Raw genomic sequence first — 20000 nt, 5'->3', positions numbered from 1 at the left:
AGCCTGTGGAAGTTTCACGGCGTTCGTACGATATTTGGCGACGCAAAAATGAGCGATTTCCCAGCTCGATGGAATTCGGCGCGAGAGAAACGATGCCCCGTAACGCACATGAGAGCAATCCCGGCCAATTTCTCCCGTTTGATGGGGTCTATGTGTACAAATTTTGACTTTTTTGAGTGCACGTGCAAATCTGCTGAAAAAGCCTGTGGAAGTTTCACGGCGTTCGTACGATATTTGGCGACGCAAAAATGAGCGATTTCCCAGCTCGATGGAATTCGGAGCGAGAGAAACGATGCCCCGTAACGCACATGAGAGCAATCCCGGCCAATTTCTCCCGTTTGATGGGGTCTATGTGTACAAATTTTGACTTTTTTGAGTGCAGGTGCAAATCTGCTGAAAAAGCCTGTGGAAGTTTCACGGCGTTCGTACGATATTTGGCGACGCAAAAATGAGCGATTTCCCAGCTCGAGAGAATTCGGCGCGAGAGAAACGATGCCCCGTAACGCACATGAGAGCAATCCGGGCCAATTTCTCCCGTTTGATGGGGTCTATGTGTAAAAATTTTGACTTTTTTGAGTGCAGGTGCAAATCTGCTGGAAAAGCCTGTGGAAGTTTCACGGCGTTCGTACGATATTTGGCGACGCAAAAATGAGCGATTTCCAAGCTCGATGGAATTCGGCGCGACAGAAACGATGCCCCGTAACGCACATGAGAGCAATCCGGGCCAATTTCTCCCGTTTGATGGGGTCTATGTGTAAAAATTTTGACTTTTTTGAGTGCAGGTGCAAATCTGCTGGAAAAGCCTGTGGAAGTTTCACGGCGTTCGTACGATATTTGGCGACGCAAAAATGAGCGATTTCCAAGCTCGATGGAATTCGGAGCGAGAGAAACGATGCCCCGTAACGCACATGAGAGCAATCCGGGCCAATTTCTCCCGTTTGATGGGGTCTATGTGTACAAATTTTGACTTTTTTGAGTGCAGGTGCAAATCTGCTGAAAAAGCCTGTGGAAGTTTCACGGCGTTCGTACGATATTTGGCGACGCAAAAATGAGCGATTTCCCAGCTCGAGAGAATTCGGCGCGAGAGAAACGATGCCCCGTAACGCACATGAGAGCAATCCGGGCCAATTTCTCCCGTTTGATGGGGTCTATGTGTAAAAATTTTGACTTTTTGAGTGCAGGTGCAAATCTGCTGGAAAAGCCTGTGGAAGTTTCACGGCGTTCGTACGATATTTGGCGACGCAAAAATGAGCGATTTCCAAGCTCGATGGAATTCGGAGCGAGAGAAACGATGCCCCGTAACGCACATGAGAGCAATCCGGGCCAATTTCTCCCGTTTGATGGGGTCTATGTGTAAAAATTTTGACTTTTTTGAGTGCAGGTGCAAATCTGCTGGAAAAGCCTGTGGAAGTTTCACGGCGTTCGTACGATATTTGGCGACGCAAAAATGAGCGATTTCCCAGCTCGATGGAATTCGGCGCGAGAGAAACGATGCCCCGTAACGCACATGAGAGCAATCCCGGCCAATTTCTCCCGTTTGATGGGGTCTATGTGTAAAAATTTTGACTTTTTTGAGTGCACGTGCAAATCTGCTGAAAAAGCCTGTGGAAGTTTCACGGCGTTCGTACGATATTTGGCGACGCAAAAATGAGCGATTTCCCAGCTCGATGGAATTCGGAGCGAGAGAAACGATGCCCCGTAACGCACATGAGAGCAATCCCGGCCAATTTCTCCCGTTTGATGGGGTCTATGTGTACAAATTTTGACTTTTTTGAGTGCACGTGCAAATCTGCTGAAAAAGCCTGTGGAAGTTTCACGGCGTTCGTACGATATTTGGCGACGCAAAAATGAGCGATTTCCCAGCTCGAGAGAATTCGGCGCGAGAGAAACGATGCCCCGTAACGCACATGAGAGCAATCCGGGCCAATTTCTCCCGTTTGATGGGGTCTATGTGTAAAAATTTTGACTTTTTTGAGTGCACGTGCAAATCTGCTGAAAAAGCCTGTGGAAGTTTCACGGCGTTCGTACGATATTTGGCGACGCAAAAATGAGCGATTTCCCAGCTCGATGGAATTCGGCGCGAGAGAAACGATGCCCCGTAACGCACATGAGAGCAATCCGGGCCAATTTCTCCCGTTTGATGGGGTCTATGTGTAAAAATTTTGACTTTTTTGAGTGCAGGTGCAAATCTGCTGAAAAAGCCTGTGGAAGTTTCACGGCGTTCGTACGATATTTGGCGACGCAAAAATGAGCGATTTCCCAGCTCGAGAGAATTCGGCGCGAGAGAAACGATGCCCCGTAACGCACATGAGAGCAATCCGGGCCAATTTCTCCCGTTTGATGGGGTCTATGTGTAAAAATTTTGACTTTTTTGAGTGCAGGTGCAAATCTGCTGGAAAAGCCTGTGGAAGTTTCACGGCGTTCGTACGATATTTGGCGACGCAAAAATGAGCGATTTCCCAGCTCGATGGAATTCGGCGCGAGAGAAACGATGCCCCGTAACGCACATGAGAGCAATCCGGGCCAATTTCTCCCGTTTGATGGGGTCTATGTGTACAAATTTTGACTTTTTTGAGTGCACGTGCAAATCTGCTGAAAAAGCCTGTGGAAGTTTCACGGCGTTCGTACGATATTTGGCGACGCAAAAATGAGCGATTTCCCAGCTCGATGGAATTCGGAGCGAGAGAAACGATGCCCCGTAACGCACATGAGAGCAATCCCGGCCAATTTCTCCCGTTTGATGGGGTCTATGTGTACAAATTTTGACTTTTTTGAGTGCACGTGCCAATCTGCTGGAAAAGCCTGTGGAAGTTTCACGGCGTTCGTACGATATTTGGCGACGCAAAAATGAGCGATTTCCCCAGCTCGATGGAATTCGGCGCGACAGAAACGATGCCCCGTAACGCACATGAGAGCAATCCGGGCCAATTTCTCCCGTTTGATGGGGTCTATGTGTAAAAAATTTTGACTTTTTTGAGTGCAGGTGCAAATCTGCTGGAAAAGCCTGTGGAAGTTTCACGGCGTTCGTACGATATTTGGCGACGCAAAAATGAGCGATTTCCAAGCTCGATGGAATTCGGAGCGAGAGAAACGATGCCCCGTAACGCACATGAGAGCAATCCGGGCCAATTTCTCCCGTTTGATGGGGTCTATGTGTAAAAATTTTGACTTTTTGGAGTGCAGGTGCAAATCTGCTGAAAAAGCCTGTGGAAGTTTCACGGCGTTCGTACGATATTTGGCGACGCAAAAATGAGCGATTTCCCAGCTCGAGAGAATTCGGCGCGAGAGAAACGATGCCCCGTAACGCACATGAGAGCAATCCGGGCCAATTTCTCCCGTTTGATGGGGTCTATGTGTAAAAATTTTGACTTTTTTGAGTGCACGTGCAAATCTGCTGGAAAAGCCTGTGGAAGTTTCACGGCGTTCGTACGATATTTGGCGACGCAAAAATGAGCAATTTCCCAGCTCGATGGAATTCGGCGCGAGAGAAACGATGCCCCGTAACGCACATGAGAGCAATCCCGGCCAATTTCTCCCGTTTGATGGGGTCTATGTGTAAAAATTTTGACTTTTTTGAGTGCACGTGCAAATCTGCTGAAAAAGCCTGTGGAAGTTTCACGGCGTTCGTACGATATTTGGCGACGCAAAAATGAGCGATTTCCCAGCTCGATGGAATTCGGAGCGAGAGAAACGATGCCCCGTAACGCACATGAGAGCAATCCCGGCCAATTTCTCCCGTTTGATGGGGTCTATGTGTACAAATTTTGACTTTTTTGAGTGCACGTGCAAATCTGCTGAAAAAGCCTGTGGAAGTTTCACGGCGTTCGTACGATATTTGGCGACGCAAAAATGAGCGATTTCCCAGCTCGAGAGAATTCGGCGCGAGAGAAACGATGCCCCGTAACGCACATGAGAGCAATCCGGGCCAATTTCTCCCGTTTGATGGGGTCTATGTGTAAAAATTTTGACTTTTTTGAGTGCACGTGCAAATCTGCTGAAAAAGCCTGTGGAAGTTTCACGGCGTTCGTACGATATTTGGCGACGCAAAAATGAGCGATTTCCCAGCTCGATGGAATTCGGCGCGAGAGAAACGATGCCCCGTAACGCACATGAGAGCAATCCGGGCCAATTTCTCCCGTTTGATGGGGTCTATGTGTAAAAATTTTGACTTTTTTGAGTGCAGGTGCAAATCTGCTGAAAAAGCCTGTGGAAGTTTCACGGCGTTCGTACGATATTTGGCGACGCAAAAATGAGCGATTTCCCAGCTCGAGAGAATTCGGCGCGAGAGAAACGATGCCCCGTAACGCACATGAGAGCAATCCGGGCCAATTTCTCCCGTTTGATGGGGTCTATGTGTAAAAATTTTGACTTTTTTGAGTGCAGGTGCAAATCTGCTGGAAAAGCCTGTGGAAGTTTCACGGCGTTCGTACGATATTTGGCGACGCAAAAATGAGCGATTTCCCAGCTCGATGGAATTCGGAGCGAGAGAAACGATGCCCCGTAACGCACATGAGAGCAATCCCGGCCAATTTCTCCCGTTTGATGGGGTCTATGTGTACAAATTTTGACTTTTTTGAGTGCACGTGCCAATCTGCTGGAAAAGCCTGTGGAAGTTTCACGGCGTTCGTACGATATTTGGCGACGCAAAAATGAGCGATTTCCCAGCTCGATGGAATTCGGCGCGAGAGAAACGATGCCCCGTAACGCACATGAGAGCAATCCCGGCCAATTTCTCCCGTTTGATGGGGTCTATGTGTAAAAATTTTGACTTTTTTGAGTGCACGTGCAAATCTGCTGAAAAAGCCTGTGGAAGTTTCACGGCGTTCGTACGATATTTGGCGACGCAAAAATGAGCGATTTCCCAGCTCGATGGAATTCGGAGCGAGAGAAACGATGCCCCGTAACGCACATGAGAGCAATCCCGGCCAATTTCTCCCGTTTGATGGGGTCTATGTGTAAAAATTTTGACTTTTTTGAGTGCACGTGCAAATCTGCTGAAAAAGCCTGTGGAAGTTTCACGGCGTTCGTACGATATTTGGCGACGCAAAAATGAGCGATTTCCCAGCTCGATGGAATTCGGCGCGAGAGAAACGATGCCCCGTAACGCACATGAGAGCAATCCCGGCCAATTTCTCCCGTTTGATGGGGTCTATGTGTACAAATTTTGACTTTTTTGAGTGCACGTGCAAATCTGCTGAAAAAGCCTGTGGAAGTTTCACGGCGTTCGTACGATATTTGGCGACGCAAAAATGAGCGATTTCCCAGCTCGATGGAATTCGGAGCGAGAGAAACGATGCCCCGTAACGCACATGAGAGCAATCCCGGCCAATTTCTCCCGTTTGATGGGGTCTATGTGTAAAAATTTTGACTTTTTTGAGTGCAGGTGCAAATCTGCTGGAAAAGCCTGTGGAAGTTTCACGGCGTTCGTACGATATTTGGCGACGCAAAAATGAGCGATTTCCAAGCTCGATGGAATTCGGAGCGAGAGAAACGATGCCCCGTAACGCACATGAGAGCAATCCGGGCCAATTTCTCCCGTTTGATGGGGTCTATGTGTAAAAATTTTGACTTTTTTGAGTGCAGGTGCAAATCTGCTGAAAAAGCCTGTGGAAGTTTCACGGCGTTCGTACGATATTTGGCGACGCAAAAATGAGCGATTTCCCAGCTCGAGAGAATTCGGCGCGAGAGAAACGATGCCCCGTAACGCACATGAGAGCAATCCGGGCCAATTTCTCCCGTTTGATGGGGTCTATGTGTAAAAATTTTGACTTTTTTGAGTGCACGTGCAAATCTGCTGGAAAAGCCTGTGGAAGTTTCACGGCGTTCGTACGATATTTGGCGACGCAAAAATGAGCGATTTCCCAGCTCGATGGAATTCGGCGCGACAGAAACGATGCCCCGTAACGCACATGAGAGCAATCCGGGCCAATTTCTCCCGTTTGATGGGGTCTATGTGTAAAAATTTTGACTTTTTTGAGTGCAGGTGCAAATCTGCTGAAAAAGCCTGTGGAAGTTTCACGGCGTTCGTACGATATTTGGCGACGCAAAAATGAGCGATTTCCCAGCTCGAGAGAATTCGGCGCGAGAGAAACGATGCCCCGTAACGCACATGAGAGCAATCCGGGCCAATTTCTCCCGTTTGATGGGGTCTATGTGTACAAATTTTGACTTTTTTGAGTGCACGTGCAAATCTGCTGAAAAAGCCTGTGGAAGTTTCACGGCGTTCGTACGATATTTGGCGACGCAAAAATGAGCGATTTCCCAGCTCGAGAGAATTCGGCGCGAGAGAAACGATGCCCCGTAACGCACATGAGAGCAATCCGGGCCAATTTCTCCCGTTTGATGGGGTCTATGTGTAAAAATTTTGACTTTTTTGAGTGCACGTGCAAATCTGCTGGAAAAGCCTGTGGAAGTTTCACGGCGTTCGTACGATATTTGGCGACGCAAAAATGAGCGATTTCCCAGCTCGATGGAATTCGGCGCGAGAGAAACGATGCCCCGTAACGCACATGAGAGCAATCCCGGCCAATTTCTCCCGTTTGATGGGGTCTATGTGTAAAAATTTTGACTTTTTTGAGTGCACGTGCAAATCTGCTGGAAAAGCCTGTGGAAGTTTCACGGCGTTCGTACGATATTTGGCGACGCAAAAATGAGCGATTTCCCAGCTCGATGGAATTCGGCGCGACAGAAACGATGCCCCGTAACGCACATGAGAGCAATCCGGGCCAATTTCTCCCGTTTGATGGGGTCTATGTGTAAAAATTTTGACTTTTTTGAGTGCACGTGCAAATCTGCTGAAAAAGCCTGTGGAAGTTTCACGGCGTTCGTACGATATTTGGCGACGCAAAAATGAGCGATTTCCCAGCTCGAGAGAATTCGGCGCGAGAGAAACGATGCCCCGTAACGCACATGAGAGCAATCCGGGCCAATTTCTCCCGTTTGATGGGGTCTATGTGTACAAATTTTGACTTTTTTGAGTGCACGTGCAAATCTGCTGAAAAAGCCTGTGGAAGTTTCACGGCGTTCGTACGATATTTGGCGACGCAAAAATGAGCGATTTCCCAGCTCGATGGAATTCGGCGCGACAGAAACGATGCCCCGTAACGCACATGAGAGCAATCCGGGCCAATTTCTCCCGTTTGATGGGGTCTATGTGTAAAAATTTTGACTTTTTTGAGTGCACGTGCAAATCTGCTGAAAAAGCCTGTGGAAGTTTCACGGCGTTCGTACGATATTTGGCGACGCAAAAATGAGCGATTTCCCAGCTCGAGAGAATTCGGCGCGAGAGAAACGATGCCCCGTAACGCACATGAGAGCAATCCGGGCCAATTTCTCCCGTTTGATGGGGTCTATGTGTAAAAATTTTGACTTTTTTGAGTGCAGGTGCAAATCTGCTGGAAAAGCCTGTGGAAGTTTCACGGCGTTCGTACGATATTTGGCGACGCAAAAATGAGCGATTTCCCAGCTCGATGGAATTCGGAGCGAGAGAAACGATGCCCCGTAACGCACATGAGAGCAATCCCGGCCAATTTCTCCCGTTTGATGGGGTCTATGTGTACAAATTTTGACTTTTTTGAGTGCACGTGCCAATCTGCTGAAAAAGCCTGTGGAAGTTTCACGGCGTTCGTACGATATTTGGCGACGCAAAAATGAGCGATTTCCCAGCTCGATGGAATTCGGCGCGAGAGAAACGATGCCCCGTAACGCACATGAGAGCAATCCCGGCCAATTTCTCCCGTTTGATGGGGTCTATGTGTAAAAATTTTGACTTTTTTGAGTGCACGTGCAAATCTGCTGAAAAAGCCTGTGGAAGTTTCACGGCGTTCGTACGATATTTGGCGACGCAAAAATGAGCGATTTCCCAGCTCGATGGAATTCGGAGCGAGAGAAACGATGCCCCGTAACGCACATGAGAGCAATCCCGGCCAATTTCTCCCGTTTGATGGGGTCTATGTGTAAAAATTTTGACTTTTTTGAGTGCACGTGCAAATCTGCTGAAAAAGCCTGTGGAAGTTTCACGGCGTTCGTACGATATTTGGCGACGCAAAAATGAGCGATTTCCCAGCTCGAGAGAATTCGGCGCGAGAGAAACGATGCCCCGTAACGCACATGAGAGCAATCCGGGCCAATTTCTCCCGTTTGATGGGGTCTATGTGTAAAAATTTTGACTTTTTTGAGTGCACGTGCAAATCTGCTGGAAAAGCCTGTGGAAGTTTCACGGCGTTCGTACGATATTTGGCGACGCAAAAATGAGCGATTTCCCAGCTCGATGGAATTCGGCGCGACAGAAACGATGCCCCGTAACGCACATGAGAGCAATCCGGGCCAATTTCTCCCGTTTGATGGGGTCTATGTGTAAAAATTTTGACTTTTTTGAGTGCAGGTGCAAATCTGCTGAAAAAGCCTGTGGAAGTTTCACGGCGTTCGTACGATATTTGGCGACGCAAAAATGAGCGATTTCCCAGCTCGAGAGAATTCGGCGCGAGAGAAACGATGCCCCGTAACGCACATGAGAGCAATCCGGGCCAATTTCTCCCGTTTGATGGGGTCTATGTGTACAAATTTTGACTTTTTTGAGTGCACGTGCAAATCTGCTGAAAAAGCCTGTGGAAGTTTCACGGCGTTCGTACGATATTTGGCGACGCAAAAATGAGCGATTTCCCAGCTCGATGGAATTCGGCGCGAGAGAAACGATGCCCCGTAACGCACATGAGAGCAATCCGGGCCAATTTCTCCCGTTTGATGGGGTCTATGTGTAAAAATTTTGACTTTTTTGAGTGCAGGTGCAAATCTGCTGAAAAAGCCTGTGGAAGTTTCACGGCGTTCGTACGATATTTGGCGACGCAAAAATGAGCGATTTCCCAGCTCGAGAGAATTCGGCGCGAGAGAAACGATGCCCCGTAACGCACATGAGAGCAATCCGGGCCAATTTCTCCCGTTTGATGGGGTCTATGTGTAAAAATTTTGACTTTTTTGAGTGCAGGTGCAAATCTGCTGGAAAAGCCTGTGGAAGTTTCACGGCGTTCGTACGATATTTGGCGACGCAAAAATGAGCGATTTCCCAGCTCGATGGAATTCGGAGCGAGAGAAACGATGCCCCGTAACGCACATGAGAGCAATCCCGGCCAATTTCTCCCGTTTGATGGGGTCTATGTGTACAAATTTTGACTTTTTTGAGTGCACGTGCCAATCTGCTGGAAAAGCCTGTGGAAGTTTCACGGCGTTCGTACGATATTTGGCGACGCAAAAATGAGCGATTTCCCAGCTCGATGGAATTCGGCGCGAGAGAAACGATGCCCCGTAACGCACATGAGAGCAATCCCGGCCAATTTCTCCCGTTTGATGGGGTCTATGTGTAAAAATTTTGACTTTTTTGAGTGCACGTGCAAATCTGCTGAAAAAGCCTGTGGAAGTTTCACGGCGTTCGTACGATATTTGGCGACGCAAAAATGAGCGATTTCCCAGCTCGATGGAATTCGGAGCGAGAGAAACGATGCCCCGTAACGCACATGAGAGCAATCCCGGCCAATTTCTCCCGTTTGATGGGGTCTATGTGTAAAAATTTTGACTTTTTTGAGTGCACGTGCAAATCTGCTGGAAAAGCCTGTGGAAGTTTCACGGCGTTCGTACGATATTTGGCGACGCAAAAATGAGCGATTTCCCAGCTCGAGAGAATTCGGCGCGAGAGAAACGATGCCCCGTAACGCACATGAGAGCAATCCGGGCCAATTTCTCCCGTTTGATGGGGTCTATGTGTAAAAATTTTGACTTTTTTGAGTGCACGTGCAAATCTGCTGGAAAAGCCTGTGGAAGTTTCACGGCGTTCGTACGATATTTGGCGACGCAAAAATGAGCGATTTCCCAGCTCGATGGAATTCGGCGCGAGAGAAACGATGCCCCGTAACGCACATGAGAGCAATCCCGGCCAATTTCTCCCGTTTGATGGGGTCTATGTGTACAAATTTTGACTTTTTTGAGTGCACGTGCAAATCTGCTGAAAAAGCCTGTGGAAGTTTCACGGCGTTCGTACGATATTTGGCGACGCAAAAATGAGCGATTTCCCAGCTCGATGGAATTCGGAGCGAGAGAAACGATGCCCCGTAACGCACATGAGAGCAATCCCGGCCAATTTCTCCCGTTTGATGGGGTCTATGTGTACAAATTTTGACTTTTTTGAGTGCAGGTGCAAATCTGCTGAAAAAGCCTGTGGAAGTTTCACGGCGTTCGTACGATATTTGGCGACGCAAAAATGAGCGATTTCCCAGCTCGAGAGAATTCGGCGCGAGAGAAACGATGCCCCGTAACGCACATGAGAGCAATCCGGGCCAATTTCTCCCGTTTGATGGGGTCTATGTGTAAAAATTTTGACTTTTTTGAGTGCAGGTGCAAATCTGCTGGAAAAGCCTGTGGAAGTTTCACGGCGTTCGTACGATATTTGGCGACGCAAAAATGAGCGATTTCCAAGCTCGATGGAATTCGGAGCGAGAGAAACGATGCCCCGTAACGCACATGAGAGCAATCCGGGCCAATTTCTCCCGTTTGATGGGGTCTATGTGTAAAAATTTTGACTTTTTTGAGTGCAGGTGCAAATCTGCTGGAAAAGCCTGTGGAAGTTTCACGGCGTTCGTACGATATTTGGCGACGCAAAAATGAGCGATTTCCCAGCTCGATGGAATTCGGCGCGAGAGAAACGATGCCCCGTAACGCACATGAGAGCAATCCCGGCCAATTTCTCCCGTTTGATGGGGTCTATGTGTAAAAATTTTGACTTTTTTGAGTGCACGTGCAAATCTGCTGAAAAAGCCTGTGGAAGTTTCACGGCGTTCGTACGATATTTGGCGACGCAAAAATGAGCGATTTCCCAGCTCGATGGAATTCGGAGCGAGAGAAACGATGCCCCGTAACGCACATGAGAGCAATCCCGGCCAATTTCTCCCGTTTGATGGGGTCTATGTGTACAAATTTTGACTTTTTTGAGTGCACGTGCAAATCTGCTGAAAAAGCCTGTGGAAGTTTCACGGCGTTCGTACGATATTTGGCGACGCAAAAATGAGCGATTTCCCAGCTCGAGAGAATTCGGCGCGAGAGAAACGATGCCCCGTAACGCACATGAGAGCAATCCGGGCCAATTTCTCCCGTTTGATGGGGTCTATGTGTACAAATTTTGACTTTTTTGAGTGCACGTGCAAATCTGCTGAAAAAGCCTGTGGAAGTTTCACGGCGTTCGTACGATATTTGGCGACGCAAAAATGAGCGATTTCCCAGCTCGATGGAATTCGGCGCGAGAGAAACGATGCCCCGTAACGCACATGAGAGCAATCCGGGCCAATTTCTCCCGTTTGATGGGGTCTATGTGTAAAAATTTTGACTTTTTTGAGTGCAGGTGCAAATCTGCTGAAAAAGCCTGTGGAAGTTTCACGGCGTTCGTACGATATTTGGCGACGCAAAAATGAGCGATTTCCCAGCTCGATGGAATTCGGAGCGAGAGAAACGATGCCCCGTAACGCACATGAGAGCAATCCCGGCCAATTTCTCCCGTTTGATGGGGTCTATGTGTACAAATTTTGACTTTTTTGAGTGCACGTGCCAATCTGCTGGAAAAGCCTGTGGAAGTTTCACGGCGTTCGTACGATATTTGGCGACGCAAAAATGAGCGATTTCCCAGCTCGATGGAATTCGGCGCGACAGAAACGATGCCCCGTAACGCACATGAGAGCAATCCGGGCCAATTTCTCCCGTTTGATGGGGTCTATGTGTAAAAATTTTGACTTTTTTGAGTGCAGGTGCAAATCTGCTGGAAAAGCCTGTGGAAGTTTCACGGCGTTCGTACGATATTTGGCGACGCAAAAATGAGCGATTTCCAAGCTCGATGGAATTCGGAGCGAGAGAAACGATGCCCCGTAACGCACATGAGAGCAATCCGGGCCAATTTCTCCCGTTTGATGGGGTCTATGTGTACAAATTTTGACTTTTTTGAGTGCAGGTGCAAATCTGCTGAAAAAGCCTGTGGAAGTTTCACGGCGTTCGTACGATATTTGGCGACGCAAAAATGAGCGATTTCCCAGCTCGAGAGAATTCGGCGCGAGAGAAACGATGCCCCGTAACGCACATGAGAGCAATCCGGGCCAATTTCTCCCGTTTGATGGGGTCTATGTGTAAAAATTTTGACTTTTTTGAGTGCAGGTGCAAATCTGCTGGAAAAGCCTGTGGAAGTTTCACGGCGTTCGTACGATATTTGGCGACGCAAAAATGAGCGATTTCCAAGCTCGATGGAATTCGGAGCGAGAGAAACGATGCCCCGTAACGCACATGAGAGCAATCCGGGCCAATTTCTCCCGTTTGATGGGGTCTATGTGTAAAAATTTTGACTTTTTTGAGTGCAGGTGCAAATCTGCTGGAAAAGCCTGTGGAAGTTTCACGGCGTTCGTACGATATTTGGCGACGCAAAAATGAGCGATTTCCCAGCTCGATGGAATTCGGCGCGAGAGAAACGATGCCCCGTAACGCACATGAGAGCAATCCCGGCCAATTTCTCCCGTTTGATGGGGTCTATGTGTAAAAATTTTGACTTTTTTGAGTGCACGTGCAAATCTGCTGAAAAAGCCTGTGGAAGTTTCACGGCGTTCGTACGATATTTGGCGACGCAAAAATGAGCGATTTCCCAGCTCGATGGAATTCGGAGCGAGAGAAACGATGCCCCGTAACGCACATGAGAGCAATCCCGGCCAATTTCTCCCGTTTGATGGGGTCTATGTGTACAAATTTTGACTTTTTTGAGTGCACGTGCAAATCTGCTGAAAAAGCCTGTGGAAGTTTCACGGCGTTCGTACGATATTTGGCGACGCAAAAATGAGCGATTTCCCAGCTCGAGAGAATTCGGCGCGAGAGAAACGATGCCCCGTAACGCACATGAGAGCAATCCGGGCCAATTTCTCCCGTTTGATGGGGTCTATGTGTAAAAATTTTGACTTTTTTGAGTGCACGTGCAAATCTGCTGAAAAAGCCTGTGGAAGTTTCACGGCGTTCGTACGATATTTGGCGACGCAAAAATGAGCGATTTCCCAGCTCGATGGAATTCGGCGCGAGAGAAACGATGCCCCGTAACGCACATGAGAGCAATCCGGGCCAATTTCTCCCGTTTGATGGGGTCTATGTGTAAAAATTTTGACTTTTTTGAGTGCAGGTGCAAATCTGCTGAAAAAGCCTGTGGAAGTTTCACGGCGTTCGTACGATATTTGGCGACGCAAAAATGAGCGATTTCCCAGCTCGAGAGAATTCGGCGCGAGAGAAACGATGCCCCGTAACGCACATGAGAGCAATCCGGGCCAATTTCTCCCGTTTGATGGGGTCTATGTGTAAAAATTTTGACTTTTTTGAGTGCAGGTGCAAATCTGCTGGAAAAGCCTGTGGAAGTTTCACGGCGTTCGTACGATATTTGGCGACGCAAAAATGAGCGATTTCCCAGCTCGATGGAATTCGGCGCGAGAGAAACGATGCCCCGTAACGCACATGAGAGCAATCCGGGCCAATTTCTCCCGTTTGATGGGGTCTATGTGTACAAATTTTGACTTTTTTGAGTGCACGTGCAAATCTGCTGAAAAAGCCTGTGGAAGTTTCACGGCGTTCGTACGATATTTGGCGACGCAAAAATGAGCGATTTCCCAGCTCGATGGAATTCGGAGCGAGAGAAACGATGCCCCGTAACGCACATGAGAGCAATCCCGGCCAATTTCTCCCGTTTGATGGGGTCTATGTGTACAAATTTTGACTTTTTTGAGTGCACGTGCCAATCTGCTGGAAAAGCCTGTGGAAGTTTCACGGCGTTCGTACGATATTTGGCGACGCAAAAATGAGCGATTTCCCAGCTCGATGGAATTCGGCGCGACAGAAACGATGCCCCGTAACGCACATGAGAGCAATCCGGGCCAATTTCTCCCGTTTGATGGGGTCTATGTGTAAAAATTTTGACTTTTTTGAGTGCAGGTGCAAATCTGCTGGAAAAGCCTGTGGAAGTTTCACGGCGTTCGTACGATATTTGGCGACGCAAAAATGAGCGATTTCCAAGCTCGATGGAATTCGGAGCGAGAGAAACGATGCCCCGTAACGCACATGAGAGCAATCCGGGCCAATTTCTCCCGTTTGATGGGGTCTATGTGTAAAAATTTTGACTTTTTGGAGTGCAGGTGCAAATCTGCTGAAAAAGCCTGTGGAAGTTTCACGGCGTTCGTACGATATTTGGCGACGCAAAAATTAGCGATTTCCCAGCTCGAGAGAATTCGGCGCGAGAGAAACGATGCCCCGTAACGCACATGAGAGCAATCCGGGCCAATTTCTCCCGTTTGATGGGGTCTATGTGTAAAAATTTTGACTTTTTTGAGTGCACGTGCAAATCTGCTGGAAAAGCCTGTGGAAGTTTCACGGCGTTCGTACGATATTTGGCGACGCAAAAATGAGCAATTTCCCAGCTCGATGGAATTCGGCGCGAGAGAAACGATGCCCCGTAACGCACATGAGAGCAATCCCGGCCAATTTCTCCCGTTTGATGGGGTCTATGTGTAAAAATTTTGACTTTTTTGAGTGCACGTGCAAATCTGCTGAAAAAGCCTGTGGAAGTTTCACGGCGTTCGTACGATATTTGGCGACGCAAAAATGAGCGATTTCCCAGCTCGATGGAATTCGGAGCGAGAGAAACGATGCCCCGTAACGCACATGAGAGCAATCCCGGCCAATTTCTCCCGTTTGATGGGGTCTATGTGTACAAATTTTGACTTTTTTGAGTGCACGTGCAAATCTGCTGAAAAAGCCTGTGGAAGTTTCACGGCGTTCGTACGATATTTGGCGACGCAAAAATGAGCGATTTCCCAGCTCGAGAGAATTCGGCGCGAGAGAAACGATGCCCCGTAACGCACATGAGAGCAATCCGGGCCAATTTCTCCCGTTTGATGGGGTCTATGTGTAAAAATTTTGACTTTTTTGAGTGCACGTGCAAATCTGCTGAAAAAGCCTGTGGAAGTTTCACGGCGTTCGTACGATATTTGGCGACGCAAAAATGAGCGATTTCCCAGCTCGATGGAATTCGGCGCGAGAGAAACGATGCCCCGTAACGCACATGAGAGCAATCCGGGCCAATTTCTCCCGTTTGATGGGGTCTATGTGTAAAAATTTTGACTTTTTTGAGTGCAGGTGCAAATCTGCTGAAAAAGCCTGTGGAAGTTTCACGGCGTTCGTACGATATTTGGCGACGCAAAAATGAGCGATTTCCCAGCTCGAGAGAATTCGGCGCGAGAGAAACGATGCCCCGTAACGCACATGAGAGCAATCCGGGCCAATTTCTCCCGTTTGATGGGGTCTATGTGTAAAAATTTTGACTTTTTTGAGTGCAGGTGCAAATCTGCTGGAAAAGCCTGTGGAAGTTTCACGGCGTTCGTACGATATTTGGCGACGCAAAAATGAGCGATTTCCCAGCTCGATGGAATTCGGAGCGAGAGAAACGATGCCCCGTAACGCACATGAGAGCAATCCCGGCCAATTTCTCCCGTTTGATGGGGTCTATGTGTACAAATTTTGACTTTTTTGAGTGCACGTGCCAATCTGCTGGAAAAGCCTGTGGAAGTTTCACGGCGTTCGTACGATATTTGGCGACGCAAAAATGAGCGATTTCCCAGCTCGATGGAATTCGGCGCGAGAGAAACGATGCCCCGTAACGCACATGAGAGCAATCCCGGCCAATTTCTCCCGTTTGATGGGGTCTATGTGTAAAAATTTTGACTTTTTTGAGTGCACGTGCAAATCTGCTGAAAAAGCCTGTGGAAGTTTCACGGCGTTCGTACGATATTTGGCGACGCAAAAATGAGCGATTTCCCAGCTCGATGGAATTCGGAGCGAGAGAAACGATGCCCCGTAACGCACATGAGAGCAATCCCGGCCAATTTCTCCCGTTTGATGGGGTCTATGTGTAAAAATTTTGACTTTTTTGAGTGCACGTGCAAATCTGCTGAAAAAGCCTGTGGAAGTTTCACGGCGTTCGTACGATATTTGGCGACGCAAAAATGAGCGATTTCCCAGCTCGATGGAATTCGGCGCGAGAGAAACGATGCCCCGTAACGCACATGAGAGCAATCCCGGCCAATTTCTCCCGTTTGATGGGGTCTATGTGTACAAATTTTGACTTTTTTGAGTGCACGTGCAAATCTGCTGAAAAAGCCTGTGGAAGTTTCACGGCGTTCGTACGATATTTGGCGACGCAAAAATGAGCGATTTCCCAGCTCGATGGAATTCGGAGCGAGAGAAACGATGCCCCGTAACGCACATGAGAGCAATCCCGGCCAATTTCTCCCGTTTGATGGGGTCTATGTGTAAAAATTTTGACTTTTTTGAGTGCAGGTGCAAATCTGCTGGAAAAGCCTGTGGAAGTTTCACGGCGTTCGTACGATATTTGGCGACGCAAAAATGAGCGATTTCCAAGCTCGATGGAATTCGGAGCGAGAGAAACGATGCCCCGTAACGCACATGAGAGCAATCCGGGCCAATTTCTCCCGTTTGATGGGGTCTATGTGTAAAAATTTTGACTTTTTTGAGTGCAGGTGCAAATCTGCTGAAAAAGCCTGTGGAAGTTTCACGGCGTTCGTACGATATTTGGCGACGCAAAAATGAGCGATTTCCCAGCTCGAGAGAATTCGGCGCGAGAGAAACGATGCCCCGTAACGCACATGAGAGCAATCCGGGCCAATTTCTCCCGTTTGATGGGGTCTATGTGTAAAAATTTTGACTTTTTTGAGTGCACGTGCAAATCTGCTGGAAAAGCCTGTGGAAGTTTCACGGCGTTCGTACGATATTTGGCGACGCAAAAATGAGCGATTTCCCAGCTCGATGGAATTCGGCGCGACAGAAACGATGCCCCGTAACGCACATGAGAGCAATCCGGGCCAATTTCTCCCGTTTGATGGGGTCTATGTGTAAAAATTTTGACTTTTTTGAGTGCAGGTGCAAATCTGCTGGAAAAGCCTGTGGAAGTTTCACGGCGTTCGTACGATATTTGGCGACGCAAAAATGAGCGATTTCCAAGCTCGATGGAATTCGGAGCGAGAGAAACGATGCCCCGTAACGCACATGAGAGCAATCCGGGCCAATTTCTCCCGTTTGATGGGGTCTATGTGTAAAAATTTTGACTTTTTTGAGTGCAGGTGCAAATCTGCTGAAAAAGCCTGTGGAAGTTTCACGGCGTTCGTACGATATTTGGCGACGCAAAAATGAGCGATTTCCCAGCTCGAGAGAATTCGGCGCGAGAGAAACGATGCCCCGTAACGCACATGAGAGCAATCCGGGCCAATTTCTCCCGTTTGATGGGGTCTATGTGTAAAAATTTTGACTTTTTTGAGTGCACGTGCAAATCTGCTGGAAAAGCCTGTGGAAGTTTCACGGCGTTCGTACGATATTTGGCGACGCAAAAATGAGCGATTTCCCAGCTCGATGGAATTCGGCGCGAGAGAAACGATGCCCCGTAACGCACATGAGAGCAATCCCGGCCAATTTCTCCCGTTTGATGGGGTCTATGTGTACAAATTTTGACTTTTTTGAGTGCACGTGCAAATCTGCTGAAAAAGCCTGTGGAAGTTTCACGGCGTTCGTACGATATTTGGCGACGCAAAAATGAGCGATTTCCCAGCTCGATGGAATTCGGAGCGAGAGAAACGATGCCCCGTAACGCACATGAGAGCAATCCCGGCCAATTTCTCCCGTTTGATGGGGTCTATGTGTACAAATTTTGACTTTTTTGAGTGCAGGTGCAAATCTGCTGAAAAAGCCTGTGGAAGTTTCACGGCGTTCGTACGATATTTGGCGACGCAAAAATGAGCGATTTCCCAGCTCGAGAGAATTCGGCGCGAGAGAAACGATGCCCCGTAACGCACATGAGAGCAATCCGGGCCAATTTCTCCCGTTTGATGGGGTCTATGTGTAAAAATTTTGACTTTTTTGAGTGCAGGTGCAAATCTGCTGGAAAAGCCTGTGGAAGTTTCACGGCGTTCGTACGATATTTGGCGACGCAAAAATGAGCGATTTCCAAGCTCGATGGAATTCGGAGCGAGAGAAACGATGCCCCGTAACGCACATGAGAGCAATCCGGGCCAATTTCTCCCGTTTGATGGGGTCTATGTGTAAAAATTTTGACTTTTTTGAGTGCAGGTGCAAATCTGCTGAAAAAGCCTGTGGAAGTTTCACGGCGTTCGTACGATATTTGGCGACGCAAAAATGAGCGATTTCCCAGCTCGAGAGAATTCGGCGCGAGAGAAACGATGCCCCGTAACGCACATGAGAGCAATCCGGGCCAATTTCTCCCGTTTGATGGGGTCTATGTGTAAAAATTTTAACTTTTTTGAGTGCACGTGCAAATCTGCTGGAAAAGCCTGTGGAAGTTTCACGGCGTTCGTACGATATTTGGCGACGCAAAAATGAGCGATTTCCCAGCTCGATGGAATTCGGCGCGAGAGAAACGATGCCCCGTAACGCACATGAGAGCAATCCCGGCCAATTTCTCCCGTTTGATGGGGTCTATGTGTAAAAATTTTGACTTTTTTGAGTGCACGTGCAAATCTGCTGAAAAAGCCTGTGGAAGTTTCACGGCGTTCGTACGATATTTGGCGACGCAAAAATGAGCGATTTCCCAGCTCGAGAGAATTCGGCGCGAGAGAAACGATGCCCCGTAACGCACATGAGAGCAATCCGGGCCAATTTCTCCCGTTTGATGGGGTCTATGTGTACAAATTTTGACTTTTTTGAGTGCACGTGCAAATCTGCTGAAAAAGCCTGTGGAAGTTTCACGGCGTTCGTACGATATTTGGCGACGCAAAAATGAGCGATTTCCCAGCTCGATGGAATTCGGCGCGACAGAAACGATGCCCCGTAACGCACATGAGAGCAATCCGGGCCAATTTCTCCCGTTTGATGGGGTCTATGTGTAAAAATTTTGACTTTTTTGAGTGCACGTGCAAATCTGCTGAAAAAGCCTGTGGAAGTTTCACGGCGTTCGTACGATATTTGGCGACGCAAAAATGAGCGATTTCCCAGCTCGAGAGAATTCGGCGCGAGAGAAACGATGCCCCGTAACGCACATGAGAGCAATCCGGGCCAATTTCTCCCGTTTGATGGGGTCTATGTGTAAAAATTTTGACTTTTTTGAGTGCAGGTGCAAATCTGCTGAAAAAGCCTGTGGAAGTTTCACGGCGTTCGTACGATATTTGGCGACGCAAAAATGAGCGATTTCCCAGCTCGATGGAATTCGGCGCGAGAGAAACGATGCCCCGTAACGCACATGAGAGCAATCCGGGCCAATTTCTCCCGTTTGATGGGGTCTATGTGTAAAAATTTTGACTTTTTTGAGTGCACGTGCAAATCTGCTGAAAAAGCCTGTGGAAGTTTCACGGCGTTCGTACGATATTTGGCGACGCAAAAATGAGCGATTTCCCAGCTCGAGAGAATTCGGCGCGAGAGAAACGATGCCCCGTAACGCACATGAGAGCAATCCGGGCCAATTTCTCCCGTTTGATGGGGTCTATGTGTAAAAATTTTGACTTTTTTGAGTGCAGGTGCAAATCTGCTGGAAAAGCCTGTGGAAGTTTCATCCGACGAAAAAAGCACGTTCTCGAGAAAGCAGGAGAGCTAAGTCATTCACAAATTAGCTGGATTTGGCTTGTGGTTCGTTTCCCAAGTAACAGAGCGGCATCAACCTTTAAGTGCACGCCAGTACATCCCCGTGGGATACAGGGGGTCTCGGCGGACTTTGCTCGGGGGAAAAACGTCGAGGTGAGCCGCCTGGCCATGCTGTTCATGGGTCTCTCCTTTTTAAGTTTCGCCTGCCAATTTATTTTCTCTAGCGGTTTTATACACTAGCACTCGATGTTTTGGGAAAGGAATACAATTGTTCAAAAAACGTCTTCGCAATTCATGTCGTTAGATTGCTAATGAAAATTCGTAAAAAAACGTACACGCCATACATGTTCTTT

This window comes from Lampetra planeri, unplaced genomic scaffold (assembly GCF_965212315.1).
Source record: "Lampetra planeri unplaced genomic scaffold, kcLamPlan1.2.h2 scaffold_989, whole genome shotgun sequence".
Classification (NCBI taxonomy): domain Eukaryota; kingdom Metazoa; phylum Chordata; class Hyperoartia; order Petromyzontiformes; family Petromyzontidae; genus Lampetra; species Lampetra planeri.
The sequence above is the reverse complement of the archived record's forward strand: the minus strand, read 5'-3'. Positions refer to the sequence as shown.